This window comes from Botryllus schlosseri, chromosome 11, assembly GCF_051294905.1.
Source record: "Botryllus schlosseri isolate E-star chromosome 11, Bs_hap1, whole genome shotgun sequence".
Lineage (NCBI taxonomy): Eukaryota > Metazoa > Chordata > Ascidiacea > Stolidobranchia > Styelidae > Botryllus > Botryllus schlosseri.
In genome coordinates, this window is record NC_137246.1 from 1,865,756 (window position 1) to 1,892,040 (window position 26,285).

The window sequence follows — 26,285 nt, forward strand, 5'->3', positions numbered from 1 at the left end:
TCCTGAAAATGTGAAACTATGGCTACCATCATCGTGGTTGCATCAATTTTTGTCACTTGATATCATCACAATACAGTCTCACTGTGAAAACACATTTCCAGATTGAAATGGCTAGGTTTCCTGATAGCATAGCCACTGTGAAGTACATCAGTATAAATATAAAATGAAATGCACATGTTTTGATAAATCTGGGGACATGCTGGTTAATGCGTTCCTCCTGGTTATGCGTCCAGCTTCCCGATCGGTAGGTCGTGGGTTCAATCCCCGTCCGGGTCAGACCAAAGACTCTAAAACTGGTATCCGCGGCTACCCAGCTAGGCGCTCAGCATCCATGGGTAGCGTGGAGGAGAAAAATACAGTGGTGCAGACTAGATGACCTTGCTTAAAGGTAGTATCGCATCTCCATCGTCAAAGCATCTCGATGGTGCCGGCGAAAATAAATCTGATCTCTCTCTCTCTCTCTCTCTCCCTGCAGACGCCTCGCAAAGACTGCACTTCAACAAAGTAATGTAGTGTACGAATATAAGTGCCCCTGTCATTGTGGCTATGTAGGAAGAACGTCAAAGTGTCTGCAAAATTGCCTACAATGCGGGTTGAAATGCACCAAGCAACCCGCTACATAAATTATATTCATTGACACATTCAGGAACATATCTTGTTCACTTCGTATGTGTTTCACACGAAAGGACAACGAAAATCCTTGACTCTTATGAAAATAGAACTTTGTGTCATTCCCTATCCGCATCTGTCTCTCTTTCTCATTGGAAGGAAATGATATGTCTACATGACAAACTATGAATAGCAAAAAGTAAGTCAAAATATGACAAAGGTACTAGTAGAAATAGTAAAAATTAGATTCACTAGAGTAACTGGTGCAAGTAAAGGAAAACTACTTCAACAATATGGCACAATTGATTTTACGTGAGAACACAAACGAAGTTACTCAAGTAGAAGTAGCAACGGAAAAACCTACTCAAGTACGAGTAGAAGTACTTCTTCCATAAGCAACCTAAAACTACTTGATGTAGAATTGACTGAATTTAAATCTACTCTAGCAAGTAAGTAGTTGTGAAAACGATTGTAATTCGTTCGCATGGATTGTCAAAAGCTGCAAATTAAGTTATGTGAAAGGTGCAGAGCTTGATTTATTTTGATGCATACCAGGAGGTATTCTATTTTCGTCAATCAATCAATAAATCAGTATATTAATATTTTAATCATTTCAAAACATCACAAGACTGCGATACAATGAAAAGAGAGGAAGGCGTCGAAACAACTTGGAGTAGCCTTGAAGATCAGACACCCACCTTAGCCTAGGCGAAGTAAAGAAGAGGCATGCACACTGAATGAAAAGTAATACAGAGGATATAATAGGCTTACCATACGTCCTCTTTTAAGAGGATTTGTCCTCTTTTTTGACTTTTTTGAAAGTGTCCTCGGAGGACGCCCTTTTGTCCTTCTCGTATTTGAGATTTTGTCCTCTTTTTTGAAAATTTAGGTCAGATTTAGAGGAAATTGCGAGTGATATGCCGCAAATTAGCGCAGAAGTGAAGCTCCGGCGGGTATTTCGGAGGGAAAAGTGGTGATTTCAGCTCTGAGCGAAAAGAAGACCTTTTTTTTTTTTTTTTTTTTTTTTTTAGTCATCCACCTCGTAATGTGGAGTGAAAAACGTGTTTTTGAGCTCTGAGTGGAAGTGATGACCTTTTTTTTTTTTTTTTTTTTTTTAGTCAACCGATCATGAAGCGGGTGAAATTTACCTGTTTTTGAGAATTCTTCTCCAGTTATGCTTGACTGAAATTTCTGAAAAAGTGTCCTCTTTTTTCATTTCCGAAATATGGTAAGCCTAGGATATAAGACGCAAGCGACAAAATGAGGTGGCATGTGGCGAAGGGCGAGGTTAGGTCGTGGTCTGGTAATCCCGAAGGCTGGCTGGTATAAGCATGACTACAAGCATTCGTCCGAATCATGGGATGAAAATGATACTATTGATATGGAAATGCGTTACCAATTTTCTGTTTACTCGAACGCCCTCCCCCATATTATAAGGGCCGTATAGTTTAGTCGAAGAGCAATACGGAGAAGTTGTATCGGATACGGTGTAAACACTTTGCGCGATTAGTAAACGTTGATAAAAATATGGTGCATCGTGAAAATGCCATATTGTGTAGCTTCATTTCCGGAAAGTAAAGGCATTTCTACAGTTGCTTTTATACTGCAACATGTATGTTCTCCAGACAAAAGAACTGAAACCATAATTAGAACTCAAAGTATGATATTGGGAATTGAAATATAAATATAAATACTACTTCTAAAAGCGGAAAATTTATTTCATGTCTTAGGTCCAGAAAGTTTCAAAGGTGGTATGCTAAAACAGGTCCAAAGCAAAAAAAAAAGTCAGAGTCCACTTTTCCAGATTAGGACATGCCATGGACTGCTAGATTACGACATAAGTAAATGCTAGATTGCGAAACATCAGTTTGAAACGTTATGATGGGCTATATAGACTGTGATGAAATATTTCATATGGGCGACAATGCGGTGTAAACGGAACCACACAACCCGCTACCTAAATTATATTCACCGATACTTTCGTGAAATCATATTGGTCACCCCATATTCACTGTGCGCAAAGCGCAACAAAAATTCTGGACTTTATTAACCTTTTATGAAAATTAAATGTTACTCCGTGTAAACAGCCCCGAAATTCTTCATGCTATCTTGGTCGAAAATGTCTTTTCAATTGCGATTTTAAAGTAAATCATTTCCAACAAACATCAGATTTATGACTTACAACACGAATGCCAGTATGCAGAGCCATCACATTCATGACTTTTGACACCAACATGAGTATCAAGACGACTCTTTAAAGGGGCACTTCGCTCTAAAAATGATGTGGTCTCAAACTGAAACACCATGCAGATCAAAAATTTTTTTGGCCGCAGCCAATTACTTCAAAAAGGCACCGTAATGGAGCTGCAATTAAATGAATTATGGATAAGGGAGTTCCACTCCAGCTGCAGCAGCTGCGTGTCATCGTTGCTTCACCCATTGCGAAATTTCTGGCGCGATAGATATCTTATCCGTAGCCCTTGCTCAGTGCGATGATAAGAATAGAGCTCTTTCTCGGGGTAAGTGAAAAAGCTTACACTTTCATGGTACTCGTGCACTTGTCAAGGCACGCGTTGCAAACAATTTTTCACCAAGTTCAATCAAATCCAATTTCGCACACACCAATTTCACACACTTCTGTTTGGTTTACGGGTATGCGGATACCCCAACTTGATTCTACGAGAAACCTGGAAGAGAAAAAATACATGTCCAAATAAAGTAATTACGCTTAATCACCGTTTGATAATTCAATGAAATCTCCCATTCACTCTTAAAACAATACCACTCAGTATACTGTTACGCTATATGTAACAATGCATAACATTAAAAGTTTTAAAATTAAGAATGCTTGTACATAGGAACAATTGCAATATCACAGAACAAACACTTTCATATCAAAAAATAATTTACTAGTGAATTTCAGGTGGTAATTACAGTTGGTGACAACATATCAGCCATAGTGAAACTACTTCTAATGTAAGGAGAGTTATTGAAACCACTTTAAAATGAACTCAAATCCCACGACCGATCCTGACAAACGATGATCCGTTGATGAAGGTTGAAATAATATAATGCAATAATTGACGTAACAAATGAATGTCTAAATACAGCAAATGAAATTGGGTCGTGAAATTCGGTTTTGGAATAGTGGTCGCCTGCAGTTAGATTTACATAGAGACAAGCCTGAACAGTAAAACACACAAGTTAATGGCAAGACCACACATAACCAACAACGTCCATACAGCAAACCAAATGAACTGGTCTCTGATCAGTCCCGGATGACTGAGATCTTTAATAGTTTCTTTTCTACCATCGGCACAACACTCTCGGAATGTTGGTCGAGTGAAGATGTCGATCACCATCACATTTTTGGAAAACGCCCAAGTTCATCATTCTATCTTCAACCAACGTCACCAAATGAAGTCATAAGTGTTCTATCTACACTGAAAAACAATAAAGCTCAAGGTCACGATCAACTACCTGTCATTATTGTCAAACACATAGGAATGCACCTAGCAGATACCATTGGTAAATTATTCAATTTCTCATTTTCTTCAGGGATATTTCCTGATTACTTAAAGATTGCACGTGTGATACCTGTATTTAAACGCGTTCACAATTACTACCCATACAGACTGGTGTACCTCAAGGATCAGTTCTCGGGCCCCTGCTGTTTATAATTTACATCAATGATATTGGTCATTTATTTGACAATGACATCACACTGTTTGCTGATGACACCAGCCTAGTTATACCCGGTAAAAATTTATCTGATGCATTTGACAACATTAACACTAAGCTATCGACAGTGTCAAAATGGATGGCATCTAACCAACTTCAGCTCAATGCCTCCAAAACCAAAACTCTCGTGTTTCATACACAAGTGAATCGCAGTGGAATTATAGTAAATAACGCACATCTTGACACACATAAAACTGTTCGATATCTTGGCATTATCATTGATGATTAACTCGGATGGTCTGATCATATCAACAATATAAAAACTAAAATCTTGCGTGGTGTCGGGGCGCTCTATCGCCTTAAAAATTTAATACCTCATCAAACTCTCAGATCAGTCTACTATGCCTTAATTCACTGCTATCTCATTTATGGGATCCTAGTTTGGAGACCTGCCGCGAAACCTGCAGAAATTGCAAGTCTTGCAAAACCGAGCCATACGAATTCTCTGTCGGAAATCTAGATATGAGAATTCTAATAGCATGTATCGTAGCGTTAGAATATTGAAAGTGGACGACATTTTCAAATTTGAGGTAATGAAATTTATGCAGAGAGAGAGAGAGAGAGAGAGAGTCTTTATTTTCATCGAACCAAAATACATAACAAACGGCAGTGATGGTGGTACAGAAAATATGCGTGCAAAGTATTCGGTATCATCAGGGTGAACTGCCACTATATTTTGATAATCTGTTCAAGATACCTTCAGATACCCACCAACATCATACCAGATTTTCTTCTAACTTGTCTCTGTCTGTGCAACACCACTCTACCAGTCTAGTACAAAATTCAATCAGTTTTATTGGTGTCAATGTTCGGAATAAGCTGCCACCTAATCTCCGCAATTTAGACTCTTGTGCTTTTAAAAAACAATGACTTCATTCTCTTATCTCTAACTACCGCTAAATTGTATTTGCGTTGTATTTCAAATTGGTCCATGATACTGTGTCTTATTTTTATCGACTGAAAATTGCTCCTGTCCCGGGTGGCTCTGAAGACTATGTCATATCGAGCCTCCCGTCTACCTTGCATGTCGCATTTCACTGTTGCATTTTTGTAGTGTTATGTTGATATGTAATGTATACGAATAAAGATTCTCTCTCTCTCTCTCTCTGAACTGAAGAGGCGGTGCTGAATCAACATATATAAAGGACGAATCACGCGGCCTCTAATCAACTAATGATCATCACTATATATATATATATATATATATATAGAAAGAGGGGTTCTATATTTTCATAGATGAAAAACAGGCGGCAACGATGTTGGTACAGAAAAATTGCATGCACAGTATTTGGTATCAGACAGGAATGACCAACTAGTCAACAGGTCAACAAGTCTGATCACACCAGCATCAAACTGGTATACTTGACTCTATACAGACAGGCTGTAAAAAACGTTGGTTTAAAAAGGAAAATAAAAAAATAAAAAGTAAACGATCGAAGCAAATGATCAATGAAGCAATGTCTGGGCAAGGTAGGACAACAGCGTTAATATAACGACAAGAGGTGATCAAGTAGGTCTTTTTTGAATCTATTACAAGGCAATTCACGGATATCTTGTGGTAATTCATTCCAGATGATAGGTCCTGAGTACTCGATAGATCTCATAGTTAGGTTGCTATTGGGTTGGGGCAAGTAGATATTTCCCGTTGATGAGGATCTCGTGTAATTGGAGTGGACATTCTTAGCAGGTATGAAAAAAGTCATCAAACACATGAAGCAAGCTATTGGAAAAATATTTGTGTATAACTTTTGATACTTCGAAGCGATGTAGTTCGTCAACTTGCAAAATTCGATGCTTACGGTAGTAAGGCGACAATTTGGTACGTAAAGGTACAGATGAAATCAGCCGTATCGCACGATTTTGCAGGGTTCGAATTCGGTGCAGAAATGTTTTGCATGCATTTTCCCATACTACGATTCCATATTGCAGGTGAGAGTGAAAAAATGAGAAATAGAGTAGTATAGATCTAGATACCAAAGATTGCAGACGGTCATTATTCCCACACACCGAGCTAGTCTTGATATTGTGCATTCAATATGCTGCTTCCAAGACATTTTGGTATCAATGAAACCGAGGTATTTTGCCGAGTCACATATGGAGATTTTTTTATGATTGATGTTCACAGTGAAATTTTGATTGGCGGCGACATTATTTAAAAGAAGCATCTCGGTCTTATCTGCATTCAGACTTAGTTTGTTTGCTTGTAGCCATTTCGACACTTTTGGGAGTTCCCTCTTTACAGATGAATGCAAGTCATCGACAATGCTGGAGGTCATAAAGAAGTAAGTATCATCAGCAAATAGGGTTGTGCGGAATAGAGATGCATTAACAATGTTGTTTATATAAATGAGGAAAAAAGTCGGTCCAAGGACTGAGCCTTGTGGTTGTGGCACTCCAAAAGTTATGTCCCGTTCTTGATGTCACCAGTTCAACAAATTGTTTACGGTTTGCCAGGTAGGTTTCAAGTAGAGTTGCTGCAGTACCCCTGATTCCATAGTGCTGTAGCTTGTATCTTAGGATTCTGTGGTTAACTGTATCGAAAGCTTTGCGTAGGTCGATAGAAATGCTCCAGCCACTGTTTTTCGCTTGATGGTTTTGTAATAGTCCGTTACAATTGATAGTATTGCATGGTTGGTGTTGTGGTTTGATCTGAATCCATGCTGAGTCGGAGACAGTACTGCATTCAATTCAAAAAAACTTTTGAGCCGGCAGTCAATCAGTTTCTCGAAAACCGTGGCAAGATTTGGCAAAATAAATATTGGTCCATAGTTGGAAATTATTTTTTTTACAGCCTTTCTTGAACACTGTGCATCTGGAAAATGCCGAGACGTATCGACTCATTAAAGAAAATGCATATAACATCACCAATAATATTAAAGACTAGTGTCAGAAAGTCAGTTGGGATAAGATCGGGTCCTACTGCTTTGTTATTTTTCATTTCAGATAATATGATCGCAACTTCTCCTTTACTTGTCGGCTCAAGAAAAATGGATTTCTGAGAGTCGGGACTCAAGTATGAGAGAAAGTCATTGGAGGAGTTTGGTATTGAAGCTGCTGGTTGAACTTTTCTGCAACTGCAAGCTGGTCCTTGATCATGCTGCCATCCTCGAGTAGCTCGATGTCATCAGCACTCTTGGGTGCATTACCTTTAGTTAGATTGATAATTTATCCAATGGTTTTTCATGTGTTCCTGGATTTTTGGAGCACTCTTCCTATCTTTTTTGGAAGTATTCTTTTTTAGCATTTTCTTTCATACGTGTCCCTTGGTTTGCATATTTTTGAACACTCTTTCGACTTTACTTGTGCCTTGCAGATAGTAGTGCGTATGCATCCAATCCCTTGCCTTGATCGCTACTAATATGTCATGACCAATCCAAGGTTTCGATTTCAAGCGCCTTGCATTGCGGTCAGACTTGTACAAACTACTGAATTTTCAAAAAGCGCAACTAGAACTAGAACTAAAACTACTCAATTTTTAAGACTCGCAACTATAACTAGAACTAGAACTAACGAAATTTAAATATCGGCAAGTAACTAACTAAAACACAACTAACTAAATTTAATTCTCAATCAACTCATTCATTTTTATTTTATTCGAATTCGGCGTTCCAGCCTTCCACATGAGAGTCGGTACAGCGAAATTACTGAAAAATCAGACAGACAGAACTATTCTGTAATCAGTACAGGATAAACTAAACCAGTGGTTCTTAACCTTTTTTCCTGTAGCGCCCCCTTTTAAAAATTATCGTACTCCAGCGCCCCCTAACCTCATATTGTAAGGAATGTAATAAAGACAATGAGTAAGTGGGAGGGTCGTAACAGCACTTCGTCAACCCCCCTAAAAACGATTGCCTTGCGCACCCATAGCGAGATAAACCAAACTTCCGAGAGCTTCGCCTTCAAGAACCCCGTAGCGTGATTTCGATGGTCAGCATAGTTTGTGTGGCCTCGTCGCCCTAGGTACCAAAATTTTCTATAATGCATGAATGAATAGGTGGTAATTACATATATAAGTCGCTATAAACTTTTTATCCTCTCCGCCCGCGTAATCAGATTTACCAGTAGCGCTGAGTGAGCTGTTGTATGGGAAAATAAACGGCACGTAATTAATAATTAAACATATTCGGGCGTGCCCGTAGGTACAATTAATTCGTTATTAGGGCCATAACAGCACTTCGTCACTTCCCTAAAAAAAACGTTGGTTTTGGCCCCCCATCGGGTGATAAACCAAACTTCCGGGGGGGCTTCGCCTCCGGACCCCCCTTCGGCTATCCGCTATTTGCTGATACTAGTCATCCACATTGGGTGTCCATTTACTGAGCCAGCTATTCTCGCCTGGGCGCGCTAAGCGCGAAAAATTTCAATAATTAATGATTAAATTGGTCAATATGATCGGGAATTGCGTGTAGGCCTATATTGGTATCAATTTTTATCCTCTCTCTGCTCACGTAAACATATATACCGGTAGAGCTGAGTGATGTGTGATTGAAAAGGTAGGACCCCTCAATAATAATTATACATCTTCGGGCGTATACCCATTGGCAGGAACGAAACGGCACTTCGTCAGGCCCCCCGAAAAAACTTGGGTCTTGGGCTCCCATAGGGTGATAAACCGACCGCCCCCCATCCCGTTGTTCGCTTTTTCCACGAAATCAGCTGTACTGTTTAGCGAGCCAATGCGAAGCGCAAAAACTTTCGATAATTCATGATAAAATCGGTCAGTAAGATCGGAAATTGCATATATATTGCTATCAATTTCTTGTCCTCTCTGCTCACGTTACCAAATTTACCGGTAGAGCTGAGTGAGGTGCAATGTTCCCTCTAAGCTGCGCACGTGCGCAGTGCTGACACGGTCTCTGCGCACAGAAAATCCGAAGTTATGACCTTTTTTTAGTCGTTACGCACTGTTGTCCAAGGGTCTGCGCAGTGAGTTGTTGAGTGTGCGCAGACTTGTCAAAACGTAGAGCGAACATTGGGAGGTGTCTTGGAAACTGCAGGGCCCGTAACTAATAGTTAAACATATTTGGGCGGGCGAACCCGTTGGTATGACTTCGTTGCATGATGTTATTTCGTGACCTCCTGTCTGCTATATCAAAAAATATAGAATCGCCCAACAGGGATATCGCCCAGCGGGAATATCTAGTTTCAGATATCCCCGTCGTCCAATCGTACTACACTAAAAGAGGCACACGATTTCAAATTGGTATTTCTTCACTGGCATATAATTTTTCCCTGCCAGATGGAATTCGTCTTCTTAGGTTCAGATTGCCAAGACAGAAACATTCGGTACCTATATGTCTTTTGTAGGCTATATATAACGAAGTTTTCGGTGTTACTTTGCTCTGAATACTCATTAGGGATATGTCCTACCACCACATCATCTACTGCGAAGCCATTTTTCTCCAGCGCCCCCCCATATCGCCCCCTGAGCGTTTCCGCCTCCTTCAAAATCGCCAGCGCCCCTTCGGGGGCGCTGGAGGCAAGGTTAAGAACCACTGAACTAAACCATTTTCTGCAGCTGTTGCTGATTGCAGCGAATCAACGTGAGTCGCGAAAATGTTTTTTCGTTGAGTTTTGTCCTCTTTTGAGAATACAAAATCCCAGCATGCGAGAAAGCCCTTTCACTGGGCGCAGATGTCGCAGTCATCCCAAGAAAATCTTTCGCCAAGTTTCGTAATTCTGGCAAGTCGGTCATATTCCGCCAACAGTTTAGCACATTCTTATCCAGGGGTAGTCGCTGTTCCCTGACATACTTTTTCACCTCAGACGGGCCTGATTTAACTTCAAGCGGACGACACTGACTTTGAGGTAGAAAGTTGAAGAGTGAGAGTCACGGTTTCTTGTGCGTTGGAGAGCCAGTAGGAGACGACACAGGCAATTTATGCAGTTTCCTTTGTAAAGATACCTTGGGCGAATCCAGATCGTCTTCTCTTTGTGCCTGGGCAGGCTTGGTCGGCATCATCATCACAAATCAAATCACGTAAGTTTAACAGATGCGACAGCTTAGTTCCGAGATAATACTCGCCAGCGCACAGCAGGAGATCACTAGTTCACATTCCAATTAGTGAACAACCCCATCAGGAGATCGCGTGTCGCTGCGGACTGTCGATTGTTGTAAATTTGCCGAGTTATCAGTGAACTCGGCATAATCAATGTATTAACTATGATCCAACAATGAGCACTTGGTCCTTTGTCACGATCACATCAGTAACCCGCAGTAACCTCACTTGTCACGCGAGGAGAGTTCTCATCGCGCAGGACACACGAGTGTTTTCTAGTTGTTCGGCAACTAATATTTTTTTGAAATGCGCAACTTAAACTAGAACTTGAACTACTGAATTTTCAAAATCCGCAACTACAACTAGAACTACGCAATTTTCAAAATCCGCAACTACAACTAGAACTAGAACTACTCGAAAAACTGTTAGTTAGTTGACCATCATATAACTAAATGTTTAGTTTGTACAATTCTGATTGCGATTGACTTTCCTAATTGGGAAAGGTGTGTCGAGGGCTGTCCACAGTTCCTCAATAAATTTTTCAAAGTCGCGATTGTAGTTGTCATATGTAAGTTGAGGGATGCTGTAGTTGTTGAAGAGGTTGCCAGTGAACTCGGCACTTGGTGAATTCGGCCGGACAAACTCGGCACTTGGTGAATTCGGCCATTGGTGAATTCGGCCATCGGGAAATTTTGTAATAAAGTGTATTAACCCTTTGCGACCGGCTGTCCAGTATACTGGACCTCCACTATTTAACACAGAGGAGTCGTTATTTAATCCAAGATAGCTAGACCTGTATTGGTCATAAACTGTTACAATCGATTTATAAGGATAGCTCATATGAATACGCATACATCGGACCATGTATAATCTATTATATCAATGTATATCCTATTGGAAATGAAGATTGAACACGCAAAAACGTTTCCAGCAAAATTGAATTTGTAACGATGTTCGCTTGAATGAACGCCTGAAATGCAAACCATTGTTACTTCCGTTGTAGACGTCAACCAGTTACAGTTATCTTCCATGACTTGCTGTAGATTATACCATTGTATGAAAGCCCTTATGTAGAAGATGTTTCAAATTGTGAAAGAAAGCAATACCTTGCCACGTGAAAATCATGGCTGCGTAAGAGCACCTGGCTGGTTGCGGTTTCAGACAGATGTATAATTGCCTCAGGTAATTGCAAATTATACATATAGTTAGCCATTATCCTGGCAAATCCATCAATATCCCTATCGTGGAGCTTAGTTTTGTATAGGACAACCGACACACGCCGTAACACTGAACAAATAAGCGTGCGAGTTAGGCTATTTCGGTAGCCGAGCCTGTAATAACAACATCACATAGAGACAACCTATGTCTGTTTTAGATGGCACAGTAAGTTACTGTTCACTTCTATGCATAGTGTTGTCGCGCTATAGAAGACAGTTCAAATGGATGTGAAATGAAGCAATACTGTATCGTGTAAAATGAATTCTCAAGCACATATGGGCATTGGGCAGTGTCAAACAAGGATAAGCCAATATATGTTCACTTGGATTGCCTTATTGCAGTTACACACAATAACCAACTGAAGCTGAGAACACTTGAATAGCAGGGAGATATATAACTTGGGCAATGTCGCCAGGGCAGTGCCTATTATGTATTATGTTACGTAGAACTGGACACGTGCGTTGCCTTCAGCGAGAATACGCGATTACGTAATGATTACTTATCAGCGGCGGCCGCGTGAGTCATGCTTATCCTCTCTGTCTTTCCAATATCGTAGCGCTGGGCTATGAAGCGTTATAGTAGCGTGTAATGGCTCGTTGCAACGTAGAGATTCATGCGGAGAACAATCAGGTGGTCATATACCAATAGAAGCCATATGAATGACATCAGGATAAATTGAAGAACAAAATTCTCTTCCATTTTCAAAAAATTGACAACATTTCCTCGCATAACGCCATTCCCTCTCGCGTCTGAGCCGTGCGAGTGTCTCAGTCCGCTAGGCGGCTACTGCAGGTTTACGGCAATATATTGGGCGTCGATTTAAGCCCTATGGATCGCATTTTATCGGTATTTTTATGGATGCAGTAAAATTTTGGTCGGTAGGTCGGCCGATCACAAAGGGTTAACAACTATGAATAAGAATTTAAAGTGTATTAACAGCTATTGATATGAATTATCAAACTAATAATAGTATTATCAAGTGATTCGTCAATCTTGTAAGGAGGTCAGGGCATGCGTAGATCACGCAGTCACGGCGTGATTAGATCACGTGATCACGGATTGCGCAAGCGCGGGAGATAACGCGACGTTCACATATCGACCACGCGTGGTCGGCTCAGTGTTGATTTGACTTGGTGAGGGACGGACGTACGACTTTTGAGAAAATGGATCTCTGTGTTTTATGTAATAACGAAGTTTTAAACAAGGATCACCAATAAATGATTCCCACGAACACGAACAAAAATTTATAAACGTCAAAATATATTGATTTTTTTGTGCCTTTGGAGAGACGGATATTAGGGTTGGGTGGGGGTATTAGGGTTGGGGTAAGGGGGATATTAGGGTTGGGAGGGCGGTGTTAGTTTTTGGGGAAAGAGGAATATTAGGGTTGGGGGAAAGGGGGATATTAGGGTTTGGGGAAGGGAGATTGGAGGAGGGTTAGGGTATCCCAAGATTAGGGAAGGGGGGATATTAGGCTGGGGGAAAGGAGGTGGGTTAGGGTATCCCAAGATTAGGGTTAGGGGATATTAGGGTTATAGAACGGGGGATTGGATGAAAGGGTTGGGGTGGGGGCATTAGGGTTGGGAAGGGGGTGTTAGTTTTTGGGGAAATAGGGATATTAGGGTTGGGGGAAAGGGGGATATTAGGTTGGGGGATTGGAGGTGGGTTAGGGTATCCCAAGATTAGGGTTAGGGGGATATTAGGGTTAGAGAAAGGGGGATTGGAGGTGGGTTGGGGTCAAAGTTGGGGTTGGGTATCCCAAGATTAGGGTTGGGGATAGGGGTATATTAGGGTGAGACGGGGATATTATGGTTGGTGAAAAGGGGGATTGGAGGTGGGTTGAGGTATCTCAAAATTAGTGCCGAGTTCACCGGCAAACGTTCCAGTAACCAATCATGGTGACCGGTACCGCTACGCGATCTACCACGGCACGTGATTCTTATTTATCTGATATATATATTTAATGCATTTTTATTACAAAATTTCCCGATGGCCGAGTTCACCAATGGCCGAATTCACCAATGACCGAATTCACCAAGTGCCGAGTTCACCGAGTGCCGAGTTTGTCCGGCCGAATTCACCAAGTGCCGAGTTCACTGGTAATCGTTGAAGATATTGCTGACAATTACAATATACCGTACTCTTCAATGCCGCGTGGATTTAGGGGTGTTCGAGATTCAGATTCTTTAGCACATTGTGGTAGGGGCAATTTCATGTGGCAGATGATGGGATAGTGATCAGTCATTTTGCGTTGGAGCACAAAAGCGGACAGGTGACATTGATGAGTGTTGCGGTAGAAGTGATCTAGTAAAGTTTCCGAATGGTTAGTTATTCTTGTGGGTTCAGTAATTATCTGAGCTATTCCATAAGAATCGAGCATTTCACGGCACTTTATGTTGAAGTTGGATGTCGTCAGCAATTCAATATTTATGTCTCCCATGACGAATATTTGTTCGTTAGCTGCTGTTAGACTTTCCAATATATTCGAGAATTCGTCAAGAAAAGTATCTTGGTCTGGTCCTGAGTGTCTGTAGATGACTATGAAAAATCATAGGCATTGTCTTACTGAAAGTAACAGGCAACAACCCATTTGCAGCTATATCCGGATACATTTCAATTACTCTTACGTGCGAATGCATTAGCGGTGGGGCTTGAAGAGGTATTCAACTCAGAAGTGGTTACGGGCATGGAATGGGAAATTTCTATATCTAAATTTCCATATCTAATAAGAAGTGGTTGAGGGACACTTTCCAGTCAACAGCGTGAATGCAACGGCAGCACTACGAAGACCAATTTCGGTGAGGTCAAAACGAATGAGGAGCCTACTGTGTAGTCTGAAATTCCACAAAAGAAAGACATATATACTGCTGTAAATTACTATAGCTCAGGGGTCTCAAACACGCGGCCCGCGAGATCATTTTGTGCGGCCCGCGTACGCATGTTGGATTATCAAGTATTCTACAATAGTTAACTGCCACATATCTTTTTTAGCTTTGAGAACTTAAAATTCTGGAACATCTACTCGCATCGCAAAACAGAACGACATCGTATAGTAAAACACAACTATTCATGTACTGCGAATGCAGGGTGCGTACTATACATGAGTATAGGCTTTTTCCCAGAATATACACGCCATTTCAAGGGTGCGTATTATACATGGGGGCGCACTATATTCGGAAAATTACGGTACTTCAAAATACTTCATTGAATACCCCTATTATTGATGCTGCGACCTGCGGCGTCACCAAAAACTAGGAAATAGGCCCGCGAGCACATTTTGAGTTTCAGACCTCTGCTATAGCTGGTTCTGCCGTGAAAAGTCATCATGAGAATTATGACCACCATGACTCACGTGGAATTACATGCGAAGCGCTGGAAACTTGACGGGTATAATAAATTCTGATCCAGGATTTTCTTCTACTGCTAAAAGTCAAAGTAACAATTTGGAAAATGGAACGCTTGGTTTTAGGAACAAGTAGTCCGGCACTTTAAGTTTATATACAGTTAAATTTCACTATAATCTGCAGTTGATCCGCAAGTCACAGTTTCGATAACCTACTAGTACAGTATTTCTCAACCCCGAGTCCGCGGAAGGTCCTTGGTGAGTCCGCGAACACAGGAATTTTCAGTAACTTAATCGGCTCGGCACACTTTTTCTTCCACTTCCGATATGATTTCGGAACATGTAATTGACAGACCTACGGGGCTCGTTCACTTTCGGACCAAAGTCATTGCAGCCTTACGGAGAAAATAGCTTTCTGGTCCGAAAGTGAATGAGCCCCGTCCTAGTCCGGCTTCGTCAAATTCCAATTTGAGAATTAGGCTGAGTGATTTGCAAAATACCTATTTTGAAATGTTAGTAACCTTAATAGCTGTCATAAAAAATGCATAGATACCTCAAATATGTGACTGGCGGCACTCAACTTCAATAGTGCTTTCAGAACTACATTCATTGCAGTAGAATTTATTACCTCGGTGACTTTTCGCGTTTCCCTTATCAAGAATTAACGGCACCATAAAAAGGATAAAGCATTTGTGTACAATCTTTCAATATGCCATTAATATATTCCGCTGATTGTCTGTGTAACGTCTACTGAGTATTGTATGATTTGATTCTCTATTATCCCTTTATTATGACTACCGGAGTACCGGTACAGCTGACTTTGGCCAGCTACCGTTCCTTTTTATCAATGCATTGTTACGTCATATTTTGCCAATTTGGATTTTGTTTGAATCTCTTTCTATATGCTTCTTATTGTGCTGTTACCTTTCGTTGATAAGGGGCATACGATTATTACGATATTCCTGCAAGTTAATAAATTATACTGCAGTGAATGTAGTTTTGAAAGCAATATTAGAGATACCTCAATAAGCGATGTTTGGCCACGTATATTTCAAACGCAAGAACAACGAAACAGCACCACTACAAATTGATCAGCATTCCAAGCATTATTGGTTCTCCTGAGATTTTCTGTGTCTTGGGCAAACCAGTTGGTTGCAAGTATCACAGGCAAAACGGGTATGCTTTGCACATCTGTCGCATCATCCTGGTTTAATACCAATCACGCCACGTATAAAACCCCTATTATTGCCAACTGGAATTTTTCAAAATGCCCTACATTTATGTTCGAGGTGGCCTATTGCTAAAATTGTCATAAGCAATTCTATCACGATCATAAACTCTACAATTTTGGTCGGATTGACTTGAATTTAGTACGAATGGACTCGGAATTTAATGCTGCGTGTTCACTATTAACAATTCACATACAGAATATGCCAGGTATAAACCCCTGGGACAGCTCGTTATACACACGTATGCGGGACCGTAACTGCCGTACACCAAACCCCCATAATTGAGGGGGGGACCTCGAAGGGGGGCCAAAACTATTCGTGAATTAACATAAATTATAGAGTGTTTTTTGAAAATTTATGCAACTTTTTAGAAAAATTATATCATTATATCGTATTCCGAAACGTCTCACTCAGCTCGACCGATAAATCTGAATGCATGAGCAGAGATAGCATAAAAAATTTACAGCTATATTTATATAGATGCAATCCCCGATCATGTTGACCGATTCAATCGTGAATTATGGAATATTTTCGCGCCTGGTGCGGTTCATTCGAAACAAAACGACTGAATGAACGGTACAAAAATTTCGCCGAGAAGTAGCGGTAAAATGGTATCGGAAGGGGGGGGGGGGGGGGGTGGTGGTCTGGGGGTAAAGCCCACCAGAAGTTCGGTTTATGGCCTCTGTGGCCCAAGACCAACGTTTTGTTATTGAGGGGGGCTGACGAAGTGCTGTTACGGTCCTGCACGTAGGCACATTGCACAGGTTTCCGGCGCGATATACGCTGAGTGCTGGTAATTGATTATGGCGACTTGTTCACTTACAGACTATTTGGAAAATTACAATTCGTAGGTACATGTGCTAATCACAGAAACAATCTATAGTTGTCTAATATAAGTGGAACTCGAGATGTGGACTGCATTACTGAATAGTTGCTTGAATTGCAAAGCCGGCAGATGTGGAAAGACAGATTTAAGAAAGCTTCCTTGACTCAATGTTAGCTCATTTTTTTGTTGATACCGTATACACTCTCTTGGATAGAAAAAAAAATATTTTTTCAGTAATATATAGCTTGAGTCCGCGGGTATACTGGCGAGCTTGAGATGAGTCCGCGGGTAAAAAAGGTTGAGAACCACTGTACTAGTAGATAGGACCTTGATGAGTTGATCCAATTTTCATATGCTACACAATGCTATTGAGGCTACTTATCCACACTACCGAGAATGTTATTACTGGAATTAAATGCATCGATTCTGCATTTGCGCTGCGTTATAATATTTGAAAATTGAGAGTGATATTTGTGTGAGGACAATTGAAATATGGCTGACGAATGATTTTAACAAAATTGTTATACGTTTAAGAGACTCATATATCCCCCACAGAAAAAGATTTATTATTGCCGGGTGCATGAAGTATATACATTAAAGAATTGTACATTGCAAAAAATAAAATCATACAATCTATCATCAATGTTCATTTGCGAAAAATTAAACGATGCTAGAAAATGGAAATATATATCATTACCTGGAGGCTTTGCATTTTCGTCCTTCATATGATTTGCAGTCTTCAATTTGTCTGCCCTTTATCATACGAAAACGTTAGCTGAGATTTCTGCACTGTAGTAACCCTTGGATTGTTGTATTTGCTTGCAATATTATTCCAACGGTCCATCGAATCCTATTTGGCATTGTATTTAGTTAGCCAGGCAAAATGTAGAATTGGGTGGAGCGCGATCTACGTTGATAACCATAAATCATCTGAGCAATGGATTAAGCATGATAATTATTCACCCATAATGCGTTGATGAGATTTGTACGAGACAATAGAGAATTTTCAGATTCATAATATTCTTGTCGGATATTTTCGATTCTGTCACACCTGCGAATCGGTTTGGAGAATTTCCAGCCATTCCAAGGACTTAAAATCCTTCAGGGGATAGATTTCCAGCATATCCCCAACGCCAGAGTCTTTGATTGTTCGGACAGGCTCCAGATTTTATTTGTCATATATCAAGTATTGAAGCCGTTTCCTGCTGGACGGGTTTACTGCCATTTTCAATCCCTGGATGAACGTAGCATGAATTGCTCACATCAAGATGCGAAACGTCCGATGCATTCATCTTCTTCTTGGCGGATACCATGAAACTGGTCGTTAGCGGGTTCATAATCGTGAGAGGGATCATCAATTTCGTACAGTCTTGATCAGCCTAAATATTATGTAGTTATAGCTGCTGCTCCATATCAAACAGTTGAAGCTGGCGATCGCATTCCAAATGGCAGCAAATTTGCTATCAAATGTGCTGAGGTTATCTCAAAAAGCCGCAAAAACATGTCTTGGATGTGAAGAAAATGGTGAAGTATCATGATCTTCGGGATGGGCTGGAAGTCTTGGCAGTTTGAGGCTAGTGGCCATTTGTCTCTGTCTCCCTTATTAATTCATACAATAAATATATCATAGGAATTGGTAAAACAGCTGCAGCACCGATTGTGGTGAAAAAACAAAAAGAATACAAAATTAAAAGAACGCGAACTGATGCTTCCAAAGAGGATTCTGAACTTTATTGTCACAGATGACTAAGCATAGACTCATGAAATCGCAGGGAATGAAATGTAACATGAATCCACAAACGAAATACGTCTCATCACAGAGGCAAGTGTTACATAAAAGACATCATATCATGGAACCTAACAGAAAAACAACGAATTTCAAGTGTTCATTTTAGGGTTGCAGGAAAAGCAATTGGACACATTGACCATTTTAGATTTTATTAATCTCCATAATTGTTTACTTCTCTTGTCGGCTGAAACACAGAAAGACACTTGAACGGGCGTATTTAGCAACCTAACACTGACGTGCAAGTACAAAATTCGCCAACAGCACACCGATGCTGGCTAATTTCATCACAGCTCCATGAGCTCTTGCTTTGTAGCAGAATAGACTACAATTATTGCAGTGTGTGAGGTTGCACTTTAAATGTAAGATCTGTAGCACTCCAACAATCAAGTATCACATAAATGTAATTATAGTTCATATTCCAACTACCTTCTTCATACGGAGGTAGTGTTAAATAATGTATGGATGATATTGTATCATTCACAGTCGCACCAATTTGAGACCCGATCAAAATGCTAGCTACGTCAGATATCTAACCATCACAGTAAAGCCTCATAATAACTGCATGAATTATGATCTCATCTGATACAATTTACAGTGACTTGTGATGTAGTGAAATTAGTCAGGACCTGTGCCTGAGACGAATTTCGTACCTTTGTGAAAGTAGTAAGTATCGCAATAACATCACACATGAGAAATAATTGAGCACAAAGCACTTATAAGACAGACACTTCAACATTTACATCTTTAAAATAACTCCAGATTCGAAATCTTTATATGTTCAACATCGTTAAATCAAAATTCAAATTGAAAATTTCATGATACACAATGAGAGCTTTACAATCAGCCAAGACATAGAAAAGAGTAGCTTTTGATACCACAACCAAGAATCTCCATATCAGAATATACATTCATGGCAGTAAATCAATCTTTTCCCACAAATACTAATACCATTCATCCACTTGCATGCATATACTTAGATTCAATAACCTAATTCTTTCCCATAAACATGCCATTAATGATTTATCGATTGAACCAATATCAATATCAACATACCTTTCCGAGAGACATCGTGATATTTTAGTACATTCTATCCCCAGACATCAATTAAATGGGTTGAGTCGACCATAAATCGCTATTTATTTTTTGAGACAACCCATTTCCATTGGTTATTTCTTACAACATGCAATTATGGATTTTAACACCAGCATGAATTATCCACAAGAATCTTCAAATTACTATTTTCAACATATTTTTCTGCATACATGGTGTATGACACCAGCGTGTATATCAAGATTACCTACACAATAAGTAAAATTTAGCAGTAAAGAAAAATCCCACAAGCAACACACCTACTTATTTTGACACCAACATGCACAGCAATGTGTGTCTTGAGGAAATCCTTTTGATATATTTGTTTCGCACAAATATCACATTAATGGCTTTTCGTATCATGGTCCAGCATGCACAGCAATATGAGCCTTAAGTCCACTCTTGAATGTGAGGTATTTCCCACATATACTAAATTTATAATATTGGACACCAGGTTGAGTATCATGATGCTGCGTTAAGGATGATTTTGCAATGACTTCATTCCAAAAAACATCACATTTATGACATTGGACATCAGCATGAACGGCAATGTGTGTATTGAAAGCACAGCCCTTTCAACAAGCTTCCCATTTACGACTTTTGGCACCAGCATGTATGGCTACATGTGCATTGAGATTATTCTTGGCAACAAATCCTTTTCCGCAGATATCACATTCATGGCTTTTGACACCAGCATGTATAGTAGGGTTGTCCAAAATTTGGAAAATCTTAAAAATACCCCGTGATTGTGTCTCATTCCATAGATTATTGATAAAAAATAACAATGAGCCCAAAAGAAGCTCACGGGAAAGCCGTTAAGATTTCGGCCAAAGCGTTTTAAAGTAGCTGCCCAAGAATGGGCGTGCCACCGACCATAGAACGGCGAGAAGACTAGTAATCTAATAACCACGGCTCCTGATTGGCTAATTGGCTATGCTTCAATGATCACCACAGCAACAACTTGCTGATTATGTGCTCAAGGAGTCTGCTACCCGTGGGGATTCTGAAATCGCGTTGTTGGTAGGTTGGCAGATGATGATTTAAGATTAATTCAGGACATGTTAAGGTACGAAATACATGATGAACAATCAACAGCTGCTTCACAAAAACATCTACAGCATGACTGCTTTATTGTGAAGGAAACGACTGTAGCCTACATGCCGTGTTTTCATCGAGGGAAAGCAAAGACGCTTATGCAAGTAGTGAACGAATTCCCCGTTTCAGAAGGGATCCATCATCAGTGAATACAAATATAAAGCTTGACCATGACACTATACTTTGTGTGGGCTTATTGGACTCAAGTTGTAGTATATAGTTGATATTTTGAATGCTCTAGGGATTGACTGAATCAGCCGGTTGTGCTTGGCAGTTATACTTACAGCAAATTGAATTCACATGTAAGTGTTGTCAAAGTCCTTAATGATGCTGCAGAAAAGAGGTGTAAAGTAAGCACAATGCTGGATATCATGTCCAAACTATGCTGGATACTATGCAGTATAGTCTGTGATTATCTTTACACCTATTTTCTGCGGGATCAATAGGGACTTTGACATACCACATTGGGCATAGCCTGTGCGGGTGTGCGTTATCATTAGGGACTTTAGCAACACTTACAAGTGAATTCAATTTACTGTAAGCATCTGATGAGTGCCAAGCATAACCCGCTGATTCAGCCGATTCCAATATCATTCAAAACGTCACCTATATATTACAGCTTGAGCCTAATAAGATCACACAAATTACGGTATCGTGTCATTGTTAAGCTTTATATTTGTGTTCACTGATGATGGATCCTTTCCAAACGGGGAATTCGTTTACCGCTTGCATAAGCGCCTTTGCTTTCCCTCGATGAAAACACGGCATGTAGGCTACAGCCGTTTCCTTCCAATAAAGCAGTCATGCTGTAGAAGTTTTTGTGAAGCAGCTGTTGATTGTTCAATGTTCATCATGTATTTCGTACCTTAACATGTCCTGAGTTAATCTTAAATCATCATCTGCCAACCTACCAAGAACGCGATTTCAGAATCCCACCGTTAGCAGACTCCTTGAGCACATAATCAGAAAGCTGTTGCTGTGGTGATCATTGAAGCATAGCCAATTAGCCAATCATGTGCGACAGAGTCATCCATCAAGCAATCTGAACTATCCTGCTCAATTCTGCATTGAGGTTTATTTTCCGTCATGGTTTGAAATAAAAAGGCACAATTCCATTGTTGATGGTGCTAAAAACTTCTGCAACATAGTTTCCCATGTTACAAAAGCTTTCTAATACACAATTCGTAACCTTGCACTGTCCTTGCTACAACAAAAGGCATGTTTTGCACATCTGGGAATGCTCGGTGATGATGATGAAGGCCTCAGAAGACTTGCAAGTCTATAACTATGAGCAGATCAAACAGAATATCAGATTCCAATTGGCGACTTAGAAGGAGGATATGTTAATGAACCGAAACCTAAAAACGGTGTTAACACTAGAATGAGATTGTTCAAAATCCCAGTTATAAACATCAAGGCCAAGTCATACCACCGAATTGTCAACTTGCATCTAAAGATGCGGAACATCCACCAGCAATCAAAAGCTTTTCATATCTTGAGCTGGAAAATCTAAGGTCATCACCATTAAGGATCAATCATTCTTGGCACAACCAGGCAGTGGAAAGAGACGTTAAAGTGGTGACCGAAGCATATGCCCATTGCCCATGTGTCGGGATCTGAACGTAGAGATGGCCTCATCACACAAAGACTGAAATATGGAAAGCAGATGAAATCCTTTAATACGAAACAAGATTTTAAAGTTTGTGCATACTAATACTCTGGTAGTGAATTCATATTCCAAATATATCTATTTTCAATATAGAATTGATGTTTTTGTGTTTTCAATATGGATTTGCAATTTATGTGCTTTTAATATGGAGTTGTCAGTCATAAGATCAATCACTACAAGCTTTTGGCATCATAGCCACTGCTTCAGTGCCTAATTTTACCTAAAAACAGCCTAAAAATCAATAATTTGCTTGTAACTTTTTTTCTGTTCATTTTCAAGACAAAAGTTCTATGGAAGTGAGATAGAAACTTGTTGCTTCCGCATCTTTTAAGCCCAAAACCAGCTTTCTAGCATAAGCGGTAATCAATATATAGCGAAATTAGCTATTTTTGGCTCGTTCGGTGCAATTGCACGACCACTAGAGGGTGCACGAGCCCAAAATTATTATAGAAATTATTTTTTTTTAATTTGGCACCACATATCAAGTGTCCGTTTTGAAATTCAAAATTTTCCATTTTTCACTCCACCCTACTGTACATATTAATAATAGCTCAGCACCACTGCACTTCATCGAGGTCCTTCTTCTGTGATGGATTCTTAACACTTCACGTAAAGTCCGGCACGCAGTTCTTCATGTTTTTTTACTTTTACTAGAAACGGTTTTTGGTGTTTGATACCATACTTTATGCTTCAATATAACTTTAGTTCCGAAAAGTCTACATCTTAACCCAAAATCATGAATGAATACACGAGAATGTTTTGTTACGAATTCAAACATCTATAAAACACTGCAACAGCCTCATTAAAGCGAGAAGCTGTGCATTGCTGCTACTGAGAATGATTCTCCAACTCACGACAAAGTTAAAAAAAAATGAAATAGGATTCGCCATCGCTGTGTCTCGAGGTTATAACCTGATGCGATTTTTTCATTTTGCCGCGTCGCCACTTGCCAGACCAATTGTACATCCGGCTTGAATGACCAAGTGCTTTTTCAAAGTAGCGGGAAGTATGGTTGGATGTCGAGTTTTTAATAAGCAGGGTTATTGGATCGGCCAACTTTAATACTCTGGGCTCAGAAGGGACTCGACTATTTAATAAGCAAAGGTGATCACTGGTCAGTAATGAAGTACTTTGTCATATTTGTAATGTCGCCTTGCACTAGTTACTCGCGTGATGGTTGTGTTCTAATTTTCATTATCCTTGTGCTCAAGTTTTTCATTCAAAACTACCTAATTCTCTCAACTTTAGAATTAGAAATCTTGAAACGTTCAGTTTAGTTTTGGGATCTGGTTCCATCACGTTTTTGAGTGAAATTGTCATAACGACTGTGTAAAATATTCCACGTACAACCATAACTGGATATAGTTCCGGAACGTACCAACATTTGTACACGTATTAGTCTTGAAAACGCACCTAGCACTTTTCAAGTAGCCATCTTCGATTGACTACTTAATATTTAATGCATGAGACATTGCGAACAAATCTACTCTTTTGAAACTAATTGAGTACTTTTCAGTACCAAGTTTTCTATTTTACTTGAATAACTTTCAACACGTCTTGGAAATCGCTACTTCTACTTGTTAATTTTACATCATTACTTCTACGTCTACTCCAGTACCAATATGGACTAGTTTGACTACTTTCAAAATGAGTGAGCAGATATCGCCAGCGAATAGACCTTGACAACACAGGACACATTCGAGTGCCGGAAGCCGAGCGATTTGATTACGGGTCGAGCACAAGCTTCCAGTCGAGTATTCAAGTCCCACCTACCTATTCATACTTGAAAAATACCATTACTTCTCGCAATCGCCTATAAAACATCACTTGAAGAATGTCGACACCCGCCAAGTAAATCTTCATCAGAAGGCAATCAAAGTTATCATCGATTTTCGAAATCACCCCGCACAACACTAAAAATGACCAACATCCATAACATAGCGATAATGTTCAAGCAGCCTGATACTTACATCACAGTAAATCAGTCGATCAAAATAACGCTCACTGAAATCTCGAAACTTCAGAAAAGAGAGTAAACGTATCAAACAGTTCAACTGAACCTTATCCTTATATCGAATATATCGGAATGAGCATAAGAGCAGCTATTTAAAATGTACTGTGAGTCATGTCGCTACTAAGAGGGAAATATCGCGTTTTTCAAATTCTATCCTAATAGCGGGGTAAAAGATTTCTGTAAAATGACTGATTGATAAGATAAGATATTCAATAGAAAAGTATAATATCTATACAACCAGGCCACGGTTCAGCAAAACACATGCTGGAAAATCGAACGTGTGTAAGCAATTATTATCAAGAGGACATATTCTTTATATTGGGAAAGGGTCGTAATTGATTCCATGTCTGTTCTGAGTCCACCGTCGTTACTATGTACCAACCTAGTCCATGCAAACAGAAGGAATTTGTGTATCATTTAGACAAGATATTAACTTACGCATTGTCATTACTCAACTCTTTTGTCTGATCTTGTCAAATGGTCATTCCGAATTGGTTGTAGTCATACAATTGAATGAAATGTTCAATCTACTTTTATAACAACACCACTCATAACACTGTTGCCAGTAACAATGCATAACATCAAGTTACTAAAATGGATAACAGATAAACAACTGTAATACCACTAAAGACAACACTTTCATATCAAAAAACTTGATTTACTGGTGAATTTCAGGGAGTTATTGCAGTTTGGTGACAACATTATATATCAGCCAGAGTGATATTCATCAGTTGACTTTAAGTAATCACTATGCCTCGGTCTAACTGGTTTCAAATTTCCATACCATGCCAAGGAAGTTTACGAATAGGAGATAAGCCTTTTGCTTGTCATTCAGTTGATGTTGTAAAATCAGCGAAGAGGATGGAATTTTGCCAGTGTCCGTTTAAACAAACAAACAAAATACAAGGAATGGACGGTCAAAGTTCACGTGCATTTACACACAGCATCATCAAGGGTTAGATGTTACAATTACAATATCTATTGTGAGTATAATCGTTTAGGAGTAAGCCTACATTTAGTGGTTTGGACCAGGGGTATGCAACCTTTGTGACAAGCGGGCCTGTAGCATTTTATTATCAAAATTGCCGAAAAAGATCAGCTACTTGCAAACAGATAAATCAAAGTCAAGACGAGAAATTGCTCCAACATCTCACATCGTGGGAGTTTAAATACGATGCCGTCTCAGCCCGCAATAGTCTTCGAAAGATTCAATTCAGCACAGAGTTCAATAAAGGTATAACCGTCGTACACAGCACTCAAAACGAACAGGATTACAAAGCAGAAACCAACGTGCACCTTAGGTAACACTCGCTCGGTAATTAACTCAATGAAAAAACAATCAAGCAATCAAGTCGGTCGGAACCTCTTCGTCTTGCGTATCGCACGACCACTTGCCATTCGCTTTACAACAGAGCCAGACTTAGCGCGACAAAGAGCCCCACATAGCCTTTCTGGTGTTTGCAAGCCCGTCACCGTATCAAGAAGCGGAAAAGGTAATCGTGAGATCCATTAAAATGGTCATACCATACCATCGGGCGTAAAATAGTTACTTATACTTGATGGTATATAGCGGACAGTGCGAATTTTTACTTTCAAGTTATTTCCACAACTTTGTGAATAAATCCACGTACAAAGTAGGCCGACTAAGTTATATATTTGTGGAT

The 26,285-nt window shown here is 39.8% G+C and overlaps 1 protein-coding gene across 1 annotated transcript in view; it reads left to right on the forward strand.

Moving 5' to 3' along the window:
- LOC145449835 (selenoprotein S-like) overlaps positions 1-26,285 on the forward strand; it is a 189,308-nt gene that overhangs the window by 53,141 nt on the left and 109,882 nt on the right. The window lies entirely within an intron of this gene.